Source organism: Neovison vison, chromosome X (genome assembly GCF_020171115.1).
Source record: "Neovison vison isolate M4711 chromosome X, ASM_NN_V1, whole genome shotgun sequence".
NCBI classification, from domain to species: Eukaryota; Metazoa; Chordata; class Mammalia; order Carnivora; family Mustelidae; genus Neogale; species Neogale vison.
In genome coordinates this window covers 113,146,568-113,163,234 of record NC_058105.1, presented here as the reverse complement: position 1 = coordinate 113,163,234, position 16,667 = coordinate 113,146,568, and the positions used below count along the sequence as shown (strand labels likewise).

Here is a 16,667-nt window from a genome sequence, read left to right as displayed (position 1 = left end):
ATAATAAATTTAAAAAAATTAAAAGCAAAAAAAAATATCTGGCAGATAGCGACTGGCAATGTGAACTACACATGGCATCTAGTAACGCATATAGAGGCAATTTGGCAGAGAGATAATGAGTATGAGCCCTAGGACCAAACTGCCTGGGTTACAATTCCAAATACTGTATTTATTAGTTGAGTGTCTTTGGACAAGTTACTTTACACCTCAATGGTTCAGTTTCCTCATATATAAAATGGAAATTATTGCAATAATCCTCTCCTAGGACTGACATATGGATTAAATGAGCTAATGCAAAGAAAGAACTTAGTACAGAGGCAGGCACATATGAAGCACTCAGTGAATACCGATTAATTTTAAGCTGTTTACATATTTGTTTCTAAAAGGCAAATATTACTCTTAGAGTGGGGATAAAAAATGTAAAAGCTATTTAAGTGTTTCTAACATACAAGTATTACTTATAATGTTATTATTAATATAGTAGTTTCTCAATAAATATTTGATGATTCATGCTTTTCAATTTCTATCTGGTATTATACTTACTTTTATTTTTTTTAAAGATTTATTTATTTATTTGACAGAAAGAGATCACAAGTAGACGGAGAGGCAGGCAGAGAAAGAGAGAGAGAGGGAAGAAGGCTCCAGAGAGAGAGAGAGAGGGAAGAAGGCTCCCTGCTGAGCAGAGAGCCCGATACGGGACTTGATCCCAGGACCCTGAGATCATGACCTGAACGAAGGCAGTGGCTTAACCCACTGAGCCACCCAGGCGCCCTATACTTACTTTTTTATACAAAATTACATCCTGCCCATAAAGTGTTTTATGTGAAATTGGTAGAGGTAACACTATTTGAATTAAAATGTAGCTTCTATAAACTTGACCTGAATAAAAGGTACAGTGAAACTACAAAAACATTCTCACAGGACACGTCTATGCCTCCTCTTAAATCTCCTGTTTGTCTGATTAATCTGGGACATGTTCAAAATCCTCCTCCAAAGACATTGAGCCAAAAGCAGAACCAATTCTTTGTCTTGTGAGGGAAAGCTAGGAACTGGAGAAGAAAAAGTTTATCTTAGTTTGATGGTAAGTGCTAATTCATATTCCCTTCCTTAATTCCTAGTAACCATGATGTTTGTCATGAGGGAGGTCATACTGAATTTTTAATATGAAGAGAAATCCCAAATAGTTTCCATTTTCTACTAAAGAGAAAAGAGCCTCTGGGAAGAAAACGAACTAATATTTATTGAGCCTATACTGTGTCTGCAAACATTTGCTAGATATGTTATAAAAAGTCATTTTATTTTTTTAAGATTATATTTATTTATTTGACAGAGAGAGAGACAGCGAGAGAGGGAACACAAGCAGGGGGTGTGGAAGAAGGAGAAGGAAGCCTCCCCCAGAGCAAGGAGCCCAATGCGGGGCTCAATCCCAGGACTCTGGGATCATGACCCAAGCCGAAGGCAGACACTTAATGACTAAGCCACCCAGACACCCCCCAAAAGTCATTTTAATCCTTACAAAACCCCTGATTTATTGTCTCCATTTTGTAAAAGAGAGAATTAAACACATGAGTCACTCAAATTCTCACTGTTAACAATTAAGGCGCTAGCATGTTAGTATCCACCCAAATCCAAAATCTATGCTCTTTCCACCATGGACTCAGCCACTCTTTCATATTAATTCGGCACTGAATAGTTTTACTCATCAGCCACTGTTTCAAAAGAAAATACATTGAATATATCAGCAAATTAATTACAAAAATAATTAGTGGCACTAACTTTTTTCAGTTTACATGAATGCTACTTTAAACAGTGAAGGTCCATCTCTGTTAAAAAAAAAAAAAAAACAGTGATCTGTTGAATTGGTTAGGAACATCTGCTACCTATAACCAAGTAAAAGTCACCATTTTATGTTTAAGTCTGATACAGATAATCTTATAGATATAAGATAATCTTATAGACATAAAATAATCTTATGTCAGGGACGCCTGGGTGGCGCAGTTGGTTAAACGACTGCCTCCGGCTCAGGGCGTGATCCTGGAGTCCCGGGATCGAGTCCCACATCGGGCTCCCAGCTCCATGGGGAGTCTGCTTCTCCCTCTGACCTTCTCCTCGCTCATGCTCTCTCTCACTGTCTCTCTCTCTCAAATAAATAAAATAAAATCTTAAAAAAAAACAAACAAACAAACAAAAAATAATAATCTTATGTCAGAAATATATATTAGATTTCAGTGGCTGGAACATAAAACACACTGAAGTATGGTATATATATGTGTGTGTATATACACACACACACACACACACACACACACACACATCTGATCACATCATCTTTCTTATCCTCTAGTGGCTACCATACTCCTTAACAGAAATTCTAATGTTCTTCAAAGATCTGACTTTCGGCCCATCTCTGTCCCATGTCTCACCTCTTCTCTCCTTCAAAACCTCACTCCAGGCCTCACTGAAATTCCTTCAATATTCAGGCTCTTCAGATCCACTTCAGGATTTTTTTGCAAATTGTCCTTCTGCTTCTATGCCTCAATCATTTGGCCCATTCTAATCCTTCATATCATCTCAGACCTAGTATTAATAGCAAGCAAGACTTCCAGAAGCCCGCTTTTATGAAGATGGCGCTGAAAGCTAAGAAGGAAGCCCCTGCCCCTCCCAAAGCCGAAGCCAAAGCAAAGGCTTTGAAGGCCAAGAAAGTGGTGCTGAAAGGCGTCCACAGTCACAAAAAAAAAGAAGATCTGCACATCACCTGCGTTCCGATGACCCAAGACTCTGCGTCTCCGAAGGCAGCCCAAATACCCTCGAAAGAGTGCCCCCAGGAGAAACAAGCTTGATCACTATACCATCATCAAGTTCCCCCTGACTACTGAGTCAGCCATGAAGAAAATAGAAGACAACAACACACTTGTGTTCATTGTGGATGTCAAGGCCAACAAGCACCAGATCAAACAGGCTGTGAAGAAGCTCTATGACATTGATGTAGCCAAGGTCAACAGCTTAATCAGGCCTGATGAAGAGAAGAAGGCATACGTTCAGCTGGCCCCTGACTATGATGCTTTGGATGTTGCCAACAAAATCGGGATCATCTAAACCGAGTCCAGCTGGCTAAATCTAAATACAGTTTTTTCATGATAAAAAAAAAAAAAAAAGATTTCCAGAAGCCCAAGGGACAGGGCTGAGTGCTCAGATAGGTGCCCCCATAACTGCATCCTTCCTCCCAGCAGAGGTTTCCTCACGCTTTGGCTATTGTTAACTGTCTTCCTCTATTCTTTGTTAATTATCTACAGGCTTTGGGAAGGTGAGAACCATGTTTACATTGCTCAACAGTAACTCTTTAGCATCTCCAAAAATACCTGGCACACAGTATTGCTTATTTGTTGAAATGATTTTATGGATAGGAGAAAAAAATAATATGCTGGTTTCCCAATTCAGAAAAATATCAGATATGTGCGTAATACAAATATCTGATCTGGATGTTAATGGTAGGTTTGTTCCATCCAGTCAAGTACAAGCAGATTGAAATCTTAATTAAAGATCCTCAGGCCTGGAAAAGACTTTAGAAATCATGAAGTTTAACTTTTTATTTTCCAGAAAAGCAAAGTGAAGTAAAATAACTGAGCCTGATTGTACAATCCCTTCAATCATCAATAAGTGTGCATTCACAGGACACTTAATAGCTGCCTACTAATCACTTCACTAGGCACTGGTATGAGGAGAGAGGAGACAAGAGGAGAACAAAGTCCCTGCCCTCAGGGAGACAACAGTCTGGTTGGGGAAACAGTCTGGTTGTTTCATTTATCAAACAATTAGAGGACACTGAGAAACTATGTTATTAAGTGCTAAATTAGGCAGCACATATGATAAATGCTATGGCCGTTCAAAGCAAAGGGAGAGAAAAATTACCCAATGAGCTCACATTGATCACTTACTCTTCCTTGTGCTTATTACTGACTGTCTCCCATGTCATAGCCAGCTCCTTCAGGAAAGGGACTTTTTTTTTTTTTTTTTGCTTTAATACTTCCTTTGCCATGGATAATTAATTATCACTTGAAGAAAACAGACTTAGGCTATCACTTGCATTTTCCAAAGGGACCCTTCAGAAATCACAATATTCTCTTCCATTCAATGATGTTAAGATTTTATCAAAGTAAATGAATAAAATATAGCATTAATATTGTATTCAAGTTTTCCTTATTCTCTTTCAAAGCAGCATCACAGAGATTATTTTTTCTGAGTCCTTATATACACAACTACATACACACACCCCTCCTGAAAGCCTGTGCATCTTTTGAAACACAGTGACTGTCTGCTTTTGCCTACTTAACTAATACACTACTCTTTAGAACCGTCACCTCCTCTTGCAGATTTCTTCTGCCTGACCCATCAATAGGAATGTCACACTACCCTCACTAAGCTTTAGAAAGTCCTTCTGATCACCCTATAATTCCTCAGGAGTCCTGTAGGTGTTCATATCACTTCTTTAAGTTGTGCCAGAGGAGGAAGGACCATGAAAGCAACAAGCTTTATCTTCCCTGCGCATATGTGATTCTTCCATATTCCACGATGTCTCATAAGTCAAACAAGAACACAGCTCAGTACACAGCAGTCTCTTAAACCCAGTTGTCTTTTCAACCTTTCATAAACCTTCTCATTACTATTATTCATTTCCTCTGCTGTATATCTGCAGTTCTCCATGGTAGCATTTAAAGATGTTACAAATAGATGTGAACTGTAATGATATGTTACTGAATTTTTCCTTCACCAATCTGTAATTTCTTGAATAAAGATCTCTCTAGTTTTTATTTTACTCCAGTTAACTCCCTGGCACATAAGAGGCCATGAACATGTTTTGCAAGAATGAAATTAGAGATCAGTAGAACTTAATTTTTATTAAATGTGTTTATTAAATTTTTTAAAGATTGTATTTATTTATTTGACAGAGAGAGACACAAGGGGAGAAGGAACACAAGCAGGGGGAGTGGGAGAGGGAGAAGCAGGCTTCCCATTGAGCAGGGAGCCTGACACAGGGCATGATCCTGGGGCTCTGGGATTGAAGGCAGATGATTAACAACTGAACCACCCAGGTGCCCCTCTTTATTTAATTTTTAAGCAACTTAACAGTAACCCAAGCTAACTGGCTTTCTGACATATGCAGTATACTTTTGAATGGATTACATTCCTTTTCATTGAAGTATTTTTAAATAGGACTATAACAGGGGTATTTAAACAAAGATAAAAACAGAGTTCTGAAATTATGAGCCTTAGGCCACCAGTGAATGTAGTACAAATTTATAGAGTGAACCCGATTTTATCAGAGCTTTCCCCTGGTAAATACTGGCTTCATTCCATCCTGGAAGTTCTGCTCAGTGGCCTGGTATCTTGAACACTGCCTTGACCTGTGTTGAGTTGTTAGTATGACCCTGAAGCATAACCAATAAAATATTCATAACTTCCTCTAAGGTACATAGATTTTTATTGGTTTTATATGGTTATATATACAGCACATAGGAAAAACACAATGGCATGATTCAGATGGATTGGTATCCCTCACAGTGAAAGAATGAATAAACTGAGAATATGGTTTAATGTAGATAAATGTAAAATAATAAGTCTAGAGACAATGAACCAAAACACAGAAGCCATAGTAAGTGGTAGCAATGCAATGCAATGATCAGGAAAATGATTTAGGAATTCTTGAGTAGTAATGCTAGGAACTCAGAACTATTTGCTAGCTGAGCAAAAAAGGCTTACGCGATGCACAGAATAGGTATCAAATTATGTGGCAGCAACAGTGTGAAAACAAAAGTGGTAACATACCAAAACCTCTACATGTGACTCAACCATTTCAGGACAGGGAAGTAAGTACAACCAATTTCAAGTTGGTTGTTTACAGAGAGCTGTGGCAAATAAATACATTTAAGTCCATTATTAGGAAGAGTGTTTTGCCCTTATGGGCTGTAAAACATTAAAATTATTGAGGAAAAACAAAAGCAATTTTTATGTGGCATTTTCTCACAGGGTTATCTATCTCAGCTCCTTGAATTTGGGTGGACGTGGGACTTGCTTATAACCACTAGAATGAGGTCAAAGTGACACTGAGTCTAAGTCACAGAAGGCAATGAAGCTTCAGACTTAATACCCAGAAGAGTCTCTCTTGAAGCCTTCAACCATCATGAGGCCGCCATGCTATAAGGAAACCCAGACTAAGCCATAAACAGAAACCAGACAGAGAAACTTGAGACTACATGAAGAGAGACGTTCCTGAGAAGTCTAAGACGACCCAAGCACCATATAACTGCAAATACATGCGAGCCCAGAGCCAGAACCATTCAACCAATCTCTTCCTCAGTTCCTTAACCACATGAGAAATAATAAAGTGATTTGTTGTTGGCTTAAGCTACCAAGTTTAGAAATGATTTGTTACCCATCAATTTACTAGTGACTGGATATAAATTTGTCTAAAACCATATAACATCAAGAATGAACTTTAATGCAGACTATGGACTTCTGGTCATTATGATATGTCAATGTAGGTTCTTCAATTATAACAGGTGCACCACTCTGATGAAGGATGTTTAAAATGGGCTATGCATGTGTGGGAGTAGGAGGTGTAGGAAAGTTCTCTGTACCTTCCCTTAATTTTTCTGTGAACCTAAAATTGCTCTAAACAAATAGTATTAATTTTTTTTAAAAAGTTGGGTTGATGTCAAATCAGTTGACTTTAAACATGTTATACAGTACAAGTTGGTGGTATGACAGTGGTGTTCCCAGCAGCTAAAATGTGGGAAGCAATGAGTTTAAAGGACATAATTGGAATTTTATGTCCAATTATTTCTCTGCATAATTGTGAAGATTAATTTAAAAATAAGGGAATGTTTTTATTCATTAAAAAACCCTGACCTATGTTAAAAAAATTAATGCATTTTAAGAGTGGTTGCCTCTTCATAGCGAATCTTTGTTTTGATCTTCCTAATGATCTATAATGGGTATATATTATTATTACAGTGAAAAACTACTATATTAATTTATTTCCATTTTTTTCTTTTTTAAGTTTAATTTATTTTCAGTATAACAGAATTCATTGTTTATGCACAACACCCAATGCTCCATGCAATATGTGCCCTCCACAATATCCACCACCAGGCTCCCCCAACCTCCCACTCCCCTGCCCCTTCAAAACCCTCAGATTGTTTTTCAGAGTCCATAGTCTCTCATGGTTCATCTCCCCCTCCAATTTCCCTCAACTCCCTTCTCCTCTCCATCTACCCATGAATTTATTTCCATTTTTAAAACTTTGTGTTTATGTAGTTATACTCAGTTGTTAATAACTTAATATCGATTCCCCCCCCCCCACACACACACATAAAGAACAGTAACTAGAACAGAATACAAACAACCTTGAAGGGTGAGCATTTGATTTTTATGGTACTCACTATTACTTCTTTCCATTAACACTCTGGTTTCCTTACATAATTAGCGGCAACCTCTTTCCCCCAGCCAAGGGGAATACTCTCTCCAGGGACTATTACTCTTGAACAGAGTAATCATAGTGGAAGCCCGTTATCCTATTATCCCAGCCTGAAAATTGTAGAATCTATTCAATAAACAGAAAATGCACCCAATGTGGACCCAAATGGTGCCAGGCATGAGGTTTTCCTCTCCTGTCTCATTCCTAAGCCTTTGAAATTGTCTTATGTCCTGCTCCATTCCAGGTCTGGCTCCTTCAGCCTTTCAAATAGTTCTTTAAGTTCTCTTTGTCTTTTCAATGACTTGCCTTTAACTTATTTTAGACCAAGACACTTTCTGTGATTTACAACCAATGAGCCATGACTGATAGATTCAATCTCATTCAAGGAAGAAAATCTTTACAGCTTTTGTGAGCTATAACTGACATATAATCAACACCACATATTTAAAGGGTACAAATGGACAAATTTGAGTATATGTATCTATTTATGAAACTGTCAGAATAAAGAAGAATATCAAACACAGGAATTACCCCAAAAGTTTCCTCATGTCCCTTTTTAATCCTTCCATTCTGCCCCTCTATAACCCCTGTCTCCAAGTATCACTCACCTGTACTTTTTCAGGATTAGTTTGCATTTTCTAGAATTTTATATAAATGAAATCATATACTTTGTAGTCTTTTATTTTCCTCTGGCTTCTTTCAGTAAGCCTAAGTACTATTAGATTCATACAAGTTGTATGTGTTCCATTGTATAGGGATACCACAGTGCTATAGATTGAATGTCTGTATCTCCCCAAAATCCGCATGTTAAAAGCCTAATGCCCAAGGTGATGGTATTAGAATATAGGCCCTTTGGTAGGTAATTAGCTCATGAGGGCAGAGCCCTAATTAATAGGATTAATGTTCTTAGAAAAGAGGCCATGTGAAGAAACAAGAAGTTGGCAACCCAGAAGAGGGTCCTCACCTGACCATGATGACACTCTGATGTCTTGGAATTTCATCCTCCAGGATCCTGAGAAGTAAATTTCTCTTGTTTATAAACCACTCAGTCAGTGATGTTGTGATACAGCAGCCTAAAAGGATTAAGACATATAGTTTATCCACTCATCTGTTGATAAATATTTGAGTTCTTTCCAATCTGGGGTAATTACGGTAAATGTTATTCTAAAAATTGATGTACAATTTTTTGTGTTATATGTGTTCATTTAATTGGAGTAAATACCTAGGAGTGATATGGCTGATCATTTTGTACATATATATTAACTTTTAACATGATATCACAGTGTTTTCCAAAGTAGTTGCACCATTCTGCATTAATACAGCAGTATATAAGAGTTCCAGTTTTTCTACCTCCTTGCCAATGATAGACTTTTTTATTTTGGCCATTCTAATGGATGTATCATGATATCTCTTTATACTTCTCAATTTGCATTTTCCTGATTAATGATTTTGAACATCTTTTCTATTCCTTATATGCCAGATTCTTTAGAGTTTCTCTTAAAGATCATTCTTCTGTCTATGATGCCAACACATTTCTGGTGAGCCACCCACAAACTTATCACAGTTACCTGACTCCAAGCAATGGATACAACTTAGGCTCAAGCTATAACTTTTTTACATATTGACATAAAGCAACACATAAACAAATACAAAAGGAAGATATTCTAAAAATGATTATTACCTCTGGGTGTTAGGATCATAAGTAAGTCCTCTTTTTTCTGCTTTTAAAAACTTTCCTGCTTTTTCTGAGTATTTGTAGCGAATATGTATTATTGTACTCTTCAGAGAAAATAACAAAATGGGGCCAAATATAGCTATAATCCTTGAATATATAAATGTCCCAACTGTAGCAATGTTCTTGCTGTTCCTTCTTCTACCATAAAGAAACTAAGTAGAGACTGACCAGGTGGTAGCCAGGGCTTACTCATTTCCTTAGCCAGTGCCCTATAATGAAGGCTACACTGGGTAGAATATGCTATTCTCCCAGAGAACTGGATCATGGGCACAGATTCAATTTTTCAACAAATAGAATAGCCCAAATTAAATGACACTTAGATGAGAAGCAGTAACAATTCTTCTATGTGGAAAAGTTTCAGTCTGAAGTCAGTCATCAAACTTAAGGGTTCCTGGGTGTCTCAGTCAGTTAAGGGTCTGACTCAAGATTTCAGCTCAGGTCATGAACTCAGAGTCATGAGATGGAGCCCCGTGTCAGGCTCCATGCTGTGTGTGGAGCTTGCTTAAGATTCTCTCTCTCGAAAGACAACTATCATATGATCTCCCTGATATGAGGAAGTGGAGATGCAACATGGGGGGTTAAGGGGGTAGGAGAAGAATAAATGGAACAAGATGGGATTGGGAGGGAGACAAACCATAAGTGACTCTTAATCTCACAAAACAAACTGAGGGTTGCTGGGGGGAGAGGGGTTGGGAGAAGGGGGGTGGGGTTATGGACATTTGGGAAGGTATGTGCTATGGTGAGTGCTGCGAAGTGTATAAACCTGGCAATTCACAGACCTGTACCCCTGGGGATAAAAATAAAAAATATATGTTTATAAAAACATATATGTTTTATATATGCTTATATATGTTTATAAAAAATTAAACATATATACTTATATGTTATAAACATATATACTTATAGGTTTATAAAAAATTTTTTTAAAAAGATACTCTCTCTCCCACTCCATGTTCCCCTTCCCTCACTTGCTTGCATGCACTAACTCTCTGAAAGAAGAGAAAAGAAAAGAAGGGGAAAAAAAGGAAAGGAAAAGGAAAAGGAAAGGAAAGGAAAAAGAAAAGAAAAAGAAAAAGAAAAGAAAAGATAAAACATCAAAATTAAAAGTTTTAACAAAGAAACTCACCTGGAAGTTCACTCAGAATTGTACATGTAATACATATACCACATGCATGTCTAAATAGAGAGGTGACATTTTTCTCTACTACATGTATTCCAATAGCTTCTTGGAACCAGCTTTCAGAAGATGCTACCCTTAAATAGAATTTATAATATTTCACACATGTTTAGCTAAATACTGAACGAACCAACTCTCTAATGGAATCTCAAGTAATTTTGACCTAAAGTTGCATATGGTTAGGCAGGCATTTGACCCTCTTTGTTTTGCAAGTATGGCTTTCAAGTACAAGTTTTCTCCTCTCCACATTCCAGAGAGCCCAATAAAGGAAATGAAATGTTGAAATTTAGATTGTTACTATGAGGCTAATGTATCCCAAGATAAATACAAATTTTTCTAAGATAAAATTGTGACCTACATTTCTTTGGATATCACTTAAATTATGAAGGGAAAAAATAGTCATTTGAGAAAAATTGAAAAGTATTTTCATTTATTTAGAATCCCGATGCAATGGACTAAATTCATTATAACCCTTCCTTCATGACACACCCACATGATTGGCCAGGTCATACTTCGTTTATCAGTATTTTAGCTATTTCCAATTCTCTAATAATCAAGCAAACCCACTACCAATTCCTAAAACAGTTTTCAAATGAATTCAGACATATACAAATGTGATCCCAATATTGAAGTTTATAGTAAAATAGGGACAAAAGCTGTTGAGTCAAGAACAGCAAACGGTATTACATGATGGTCATAGGTCAGATTTAAAGACTAGATTTTACTGTGAATAGGAAGAGAAAAACAGTAAACCTAGTCCAAGAATGCAGACATAGCTAGACTCATAAATGAGCAGTTAACAAAATCCACATCAGCAATATGGCTTACACTAGAAGTTTCTTTATACCCTAGCACGTAGTAGTGATGATACTTGAAGATAAGATATAAGCATGCGAGTATAAACCAACAAAGCTGTTGCTTTGGAGACCAGGTCTGGATTACCACTGTAGCCTACGTAGTAAAGTGGACCAGCAGTCATACTATCCTAGGGGAACACATACGCAAAGGATGTCACAGGACAATGCTTCATACAATACTGTGTGACAACAAAAAAGCAGTAGCAGTAGTAAAGATACAATTTCTCCCTCTCTCTGGCATGTTGAAAAGGACTGAGTCCCTATAAGCCAACTAAGTCCCTTAGTTTTTGGATAATTCAGAGATAAAGGAGAACATTCAAGCAAGAAATATACTAGTAGTGTTAATACTTGTGGGTCTACAGAACTTAGAGTAATTAACGAGGTATAGATTCACATATACTGAGTAGGTTTAAGGAGGCATAGCACTGTAGCAAGCACAGACAGAAATATAAGGACAATGCAACATAGTACAACTACCTCAGCAGAGCCCCAAGGCTCTTGGTAAGACTACTACTTTCTCCTACCTGCCAAAATGGACCAGCTCTTGGAACATCTGGTCAAACCACCAATCTGCATGACTCCATGTTCCAAAAACCATGTTAGAGTTTCTAGGATTATGTCTCCATAACAAGCTCAACCATGAGCCATGGGGGGAAAACTCCATAATAATTTTAAGTTTAAAGGAAGCAATGTAGCCTTGTTAAGTATACATGTGCATACTAGTGGACTAAAATGTCTGACCATGTAAATTGCAGAGTCCAGAAGAACTGTTAGTGGTCATAGGTAACATCTGTATCCAGGTAAGTTCAACTAAGTCTGCCATTGGGTTAAACCAAAAAAATAGAAGAATGAGATCTCAAACCAAGTACAAAGATGAATTAAATTTTACACGTTGGGCACACACACAAAGATTAAAAGGGGGTAGGAACAGAGAAAAGGAAATACATTGGTGGGCATGCAGTGCTTAGAACTCATACCAGACACATGTAGTAGAGAGTACAAACCAATAGTAATTCCAGACATCAACCCATGGTGGGTATGATGTTAATATTGGCGGTTTGTCTTGGTGAAGACTGTATATGAAAATAAATAAGGCTGAATTTGACAGTTGAAGATACCAGTAACTTCTGATTAAAGGAGCAGAGGATGGCAGATGCTGGTATCCTGTAAGCTGACTTACTCATTTGTTTATTCTACTTTTGGTTTTTTAAATAGAAATTCTAATATTTTCAAAGTAAAGTGCTGGGTAGATAAGAAATGAATGAAGCATGATTATTGCACTCAAGAGCTTTGAATGTACTAGTTTCTCATTTACCTGAGTCACTAAAAAGAGAATCAAATTAGTGTTTTATTAGAGTGGTATGACAAACATAATACTGAAGCTGTGAAGAAGAAAAAACCCTTATATTCAGAGGTGGGAAATCAGTCAAAAATCCAGGACAAGAACATTTGAACTAAGGCTTGAAGCACGAATCAAAAGCAACAGGGCAAGAGTTGACATGTACAGAGAAATCACAACATAAGGAAGAGCAGAAAAGGCTGGAAAGACAGCCAAGTTCTTATACTTTAAAGTGCCCATGAATCAACCGAAGGATACTGTGAAAATGAAGAATGAGATTTAGTTGGGCCTATGGGTGGGGCTTGAAATCCTGCATTTCATTTTTTTTTAAATTATTTTTTATTTTTAATATTTTTTAAGGGAGAGAAAGCCCACATGCGTGGGCAGGGCAGGGGAGGGGCAGAGAGAAACTTTGTTTTTTTTTAAAGATTTTTATTTATTTATTTGACAGAGAGAAAGAGAGCCAAAAAGCATAAGCAGGGGGAACAACAGAGGGAGGGGAAGCAGGATCCCCGCGGAGCAGAGACCTGGATGCAGGGCTTGATCCCAGGATCCTGGGATCATGACCTGAGCTGAAGGCAGATGCTTAAGGGACTGAGCACCCAGGCACCCTGGCAGAGAGAATCTTAAGCCGGCTCCGTGCTCAGCACGGAAGCCAACAGGGGGCTCAATCTCACAACAATGAGATCATGACCTGAGCAGAAATCAAGAGTAGGTCACTTTAACACACTGGGCAACACAGGTGCCCGGAGATCCCGCATTTCTAATAAACCCCTAAGGGATTCCAATTCTATGGGTCTAGCGTGTGGCACCCTTTCTGCAGCAAGGTATTGGGGGGGAAAGGATATTAATATGGTCATACTGTAGGGTACAGGGCTATAGAGAACTTGAAAAGGATGGTAATAGGGACTGAGACTGGACCACGGTTAACTAAGAGTATTGGAGCAATCTGAAGGTTGTTACTGTGAGTCCTGGGGAAGCACTTAAACTCTAAGTGGTTTTACTTGCTTCATCACTAACTCTTTCATATTGTTGACTGAAGTATCTTTGTGATCTTTGTGTAATACATATCTGAGCCAGCTATTTTTCTTCAAAACATCCCTTGGATTTGAGGAGTGCTAGCTTAAAAAGAGTCAAATGACTAAGGTAGTTAGCCTGAGTGGGCAAAATTGATGTAGCTGCCTAAGATAGGAACAGAAGACTGAGAAAAAGAAAGCTGGATAGGATGAAGGGATGTGGGATGGAGGAAGGAAGAAAGCAAATTAATCCACATCCTCAAAGTTCAGTGCTTCCCAAACATGGTTGTACAGTATAACCCAGCTAGGGATTTTTTAAAAGTACTGATGCTTGCATGTCACCTACAGAGATGACTGTAATTAGTATAGGAAATGGACTGCACATCAAGAGGTCTCAAGTTTCTTCAGTTGATTTTAATATGCATCCAAGATTGATAACCAATCTCATAGCTATGTAGCATCCCCTGATTATGAATCTGGAAAATCATCCTCTCATTTTCTTAATAACGTGGTATAGGAACCAATCTCAAAAGGACTCTTACTGACCAAAAATGCAATACTTTGAGCCTCTAAAGAATTATATTAAGATGTACTGAAACATATTAAGTACATTCTTAAAAAACATCCAAGTGTTCATAAAGTTTCTTTCTGAGATGGAAATGTTCTAAAATTAAGTTGTAGTGAGGGTGGAGCAATTCTGTAAATACATGAAAAACCATTGAACTATACACTGTTCTTTTTTTTTTTTTAAAGGGACAGAGAGATAGAGTGAGCAGGGGGAGAGGCAGAGGGAAAGAATCTTAAGCAGGTCTCACGCCCAGTACAGAGACCGACATGGGGCTCCATCTCACAACCCTGAGGTCATGACCTGAGCCAAAATCAAGAGTGGGATGCTTAACTGACTGAGCCACCTAGGTGCCCCTGAACTGTATGTTGAAAAGGAATTAATTTTATGGTTTATAATGTAAATTTCAATAAGTCTGTTAAAAACAATCCAGAAATTCATATGATAGTTTAAAAACATTCAATGGGTATCTTTGTAGGTATAAGTGAACCCACTTGTTACTCAGAAACTGACAACTAAAGGGACAGAATCAAGCATTTGTCCTGCCTTTCTTTCAAGTAACTATACATTAAAGTAACCAAATAATTGATGAGGAAAAGTTCTCATTTATAAAAGCATTCCAGCTAATTAATTAAAAGCAGTGATAAAATTACCATATAATCACTTTCTGACTCCTAATGAAACAATGAATCTAGGCAATGATGATTAATAACTACTGGAATCTCTAGGTGAAAACCTGATTATAAATTTGATAGTGGATGGATCTGACTGACTGGTCACACCTGAACCCACTGATCAACTCTTGCCAAAAGATGGAACCTGAATCTGCTCAAGCCTTTCACTGTGTGTGTTCCTTTTAAAGATATAAGGGCACAGAAGAACGTGATCAATAATAATAGAGGAGAGGGAAGAACTCAGCAAAATCCCAAATATGGAAAACCCTGTAAGAAAAATGACCCGGTTTCTTCAGCAACTATATTCAGAGGGAAAGAAGGAAATATTGAAAGTCTAAACAACCACACAGACTGGTTTCCAAGGAGCCAGGCCCAGCTGGACAACCAGTAAGATTATGAATGTTAGGAAAAGCCAAAGGCCCAATAGTCGATAAAACAAACCCCAGTGAACAGGCTCTGAAGGAACACCACAGCAGGAGCCAGGACCCAAAAACATTTGGAAGGTGAAAAAACCTGGTTTTCTCCCTTCCACTTGCACTCCTTTTTAACTTCCCCCAGTGTTCCAGCAACACGATTATGGACACCAGTTAGGCACCTAAGGGGAGCATTCTTAGTCTTAGAATGAACAATGAACTTGATAAAGATTCAATCAAACAGCCTGAATTTGGCACCCAGTCTCAGGGAGAAACCCACTTAACTTCCTCATCCCTATTGGGAACTTCTCAGTTTTGTTTCGTCAAGGACCACCCCCATTCAGTGATTGACTATGACTCTGTCTCCCTCTAGCCCAGTGGTCCTAACTCTGATTGCATGTTAGAGTTACCTCGGGGAACTTTTAACATTCCTGATGCCCAGGGCACACTGAAACATATCGATCATAATTTCTGGGAGTGGGATTCAGATATGAATAGTCTTGAAAACTTAGGTCATTCTAATGTGCAGCCATTATTGACTATTGAGACTTCTCAAATAAATGTCTAGCTAGGTTAGTCCACACTAGCCATGCCCACACCCAAATTTTCCATTTCATCCCAAACCATCAGGTCCTGTCTTACCACTGTCCCTTCTCTGGGAATGACCCCCTACCTCCTGGATCCAAATTATAATTTTCTGAGGCGTTCCTCCTTAATGTTCCATATCACTTAACTGTCTGCTCCATCCCCTGTGTGTCACAACATTTCTCTTCTTTTTTTCCTGCCAGAAATCGCCCTTGGCCTTTTCTTTTGCAGGAATCTCTTTCTCAACAAATTCTTAAGAGTTCTTTTCTATAAGACCTGCCTTAAAGATCACCATCTTCTCATTCTATGTACCTAATCTGAATCATCTCATTATCTCCCTTGGCTTCAACTACCTGTATACTAAAAATCCACCAACACATTATCTTCATCTCAAATCCATCTTCATGCTTCAGACCTATGTAGCCAACTCTCTGGCAAAAGTCTCCAGCTGCATTTCCTATAGACACTCCGTCCCATCGCGTCACAAATTAAACTCTCCATCCACTCAATCTGCTACTGTGCCAGTATGAGCATGGAGTCTGTGCCAGGCTGCTTGGGTCTGAAATTCTGAATCAGCCACATAATGAGCTTGGGTGAGTGAATTAGCCTCCCTGCAACTCCAATTCCTCATCTGTAAAATAGGTACAATAACTTTCTCATTAGATTAGTATTAAGATTAAGTAAGGTAATATGTGCAAAGGACCTGAGGTAGTGCCTGGCCCACAGTAAGCATTCTACTTGCTGCTGCCACTGCTGTTGTTACTACTATTACTACTGTCAGTATTGCCATTAGCCGAAATTCCTTAGTTCCATGGAGGTCACCATCACCTAA

The 16,667-nt window shown here is 38.2% G+C and overlaps 1 pseudogene; it reads left to right on the top strand.

Moving 5' to 3' along the window:
• Positions 1–2,624: 2,624 nt before the first annotated feature.
• LOC122897047 lies at positions 2,625–3,155 on the top strand (annotated as a pseudogene).
• The last annotated feature ends 13,512 nt before the right edge of the window (positions 3,156–16,667 follow it).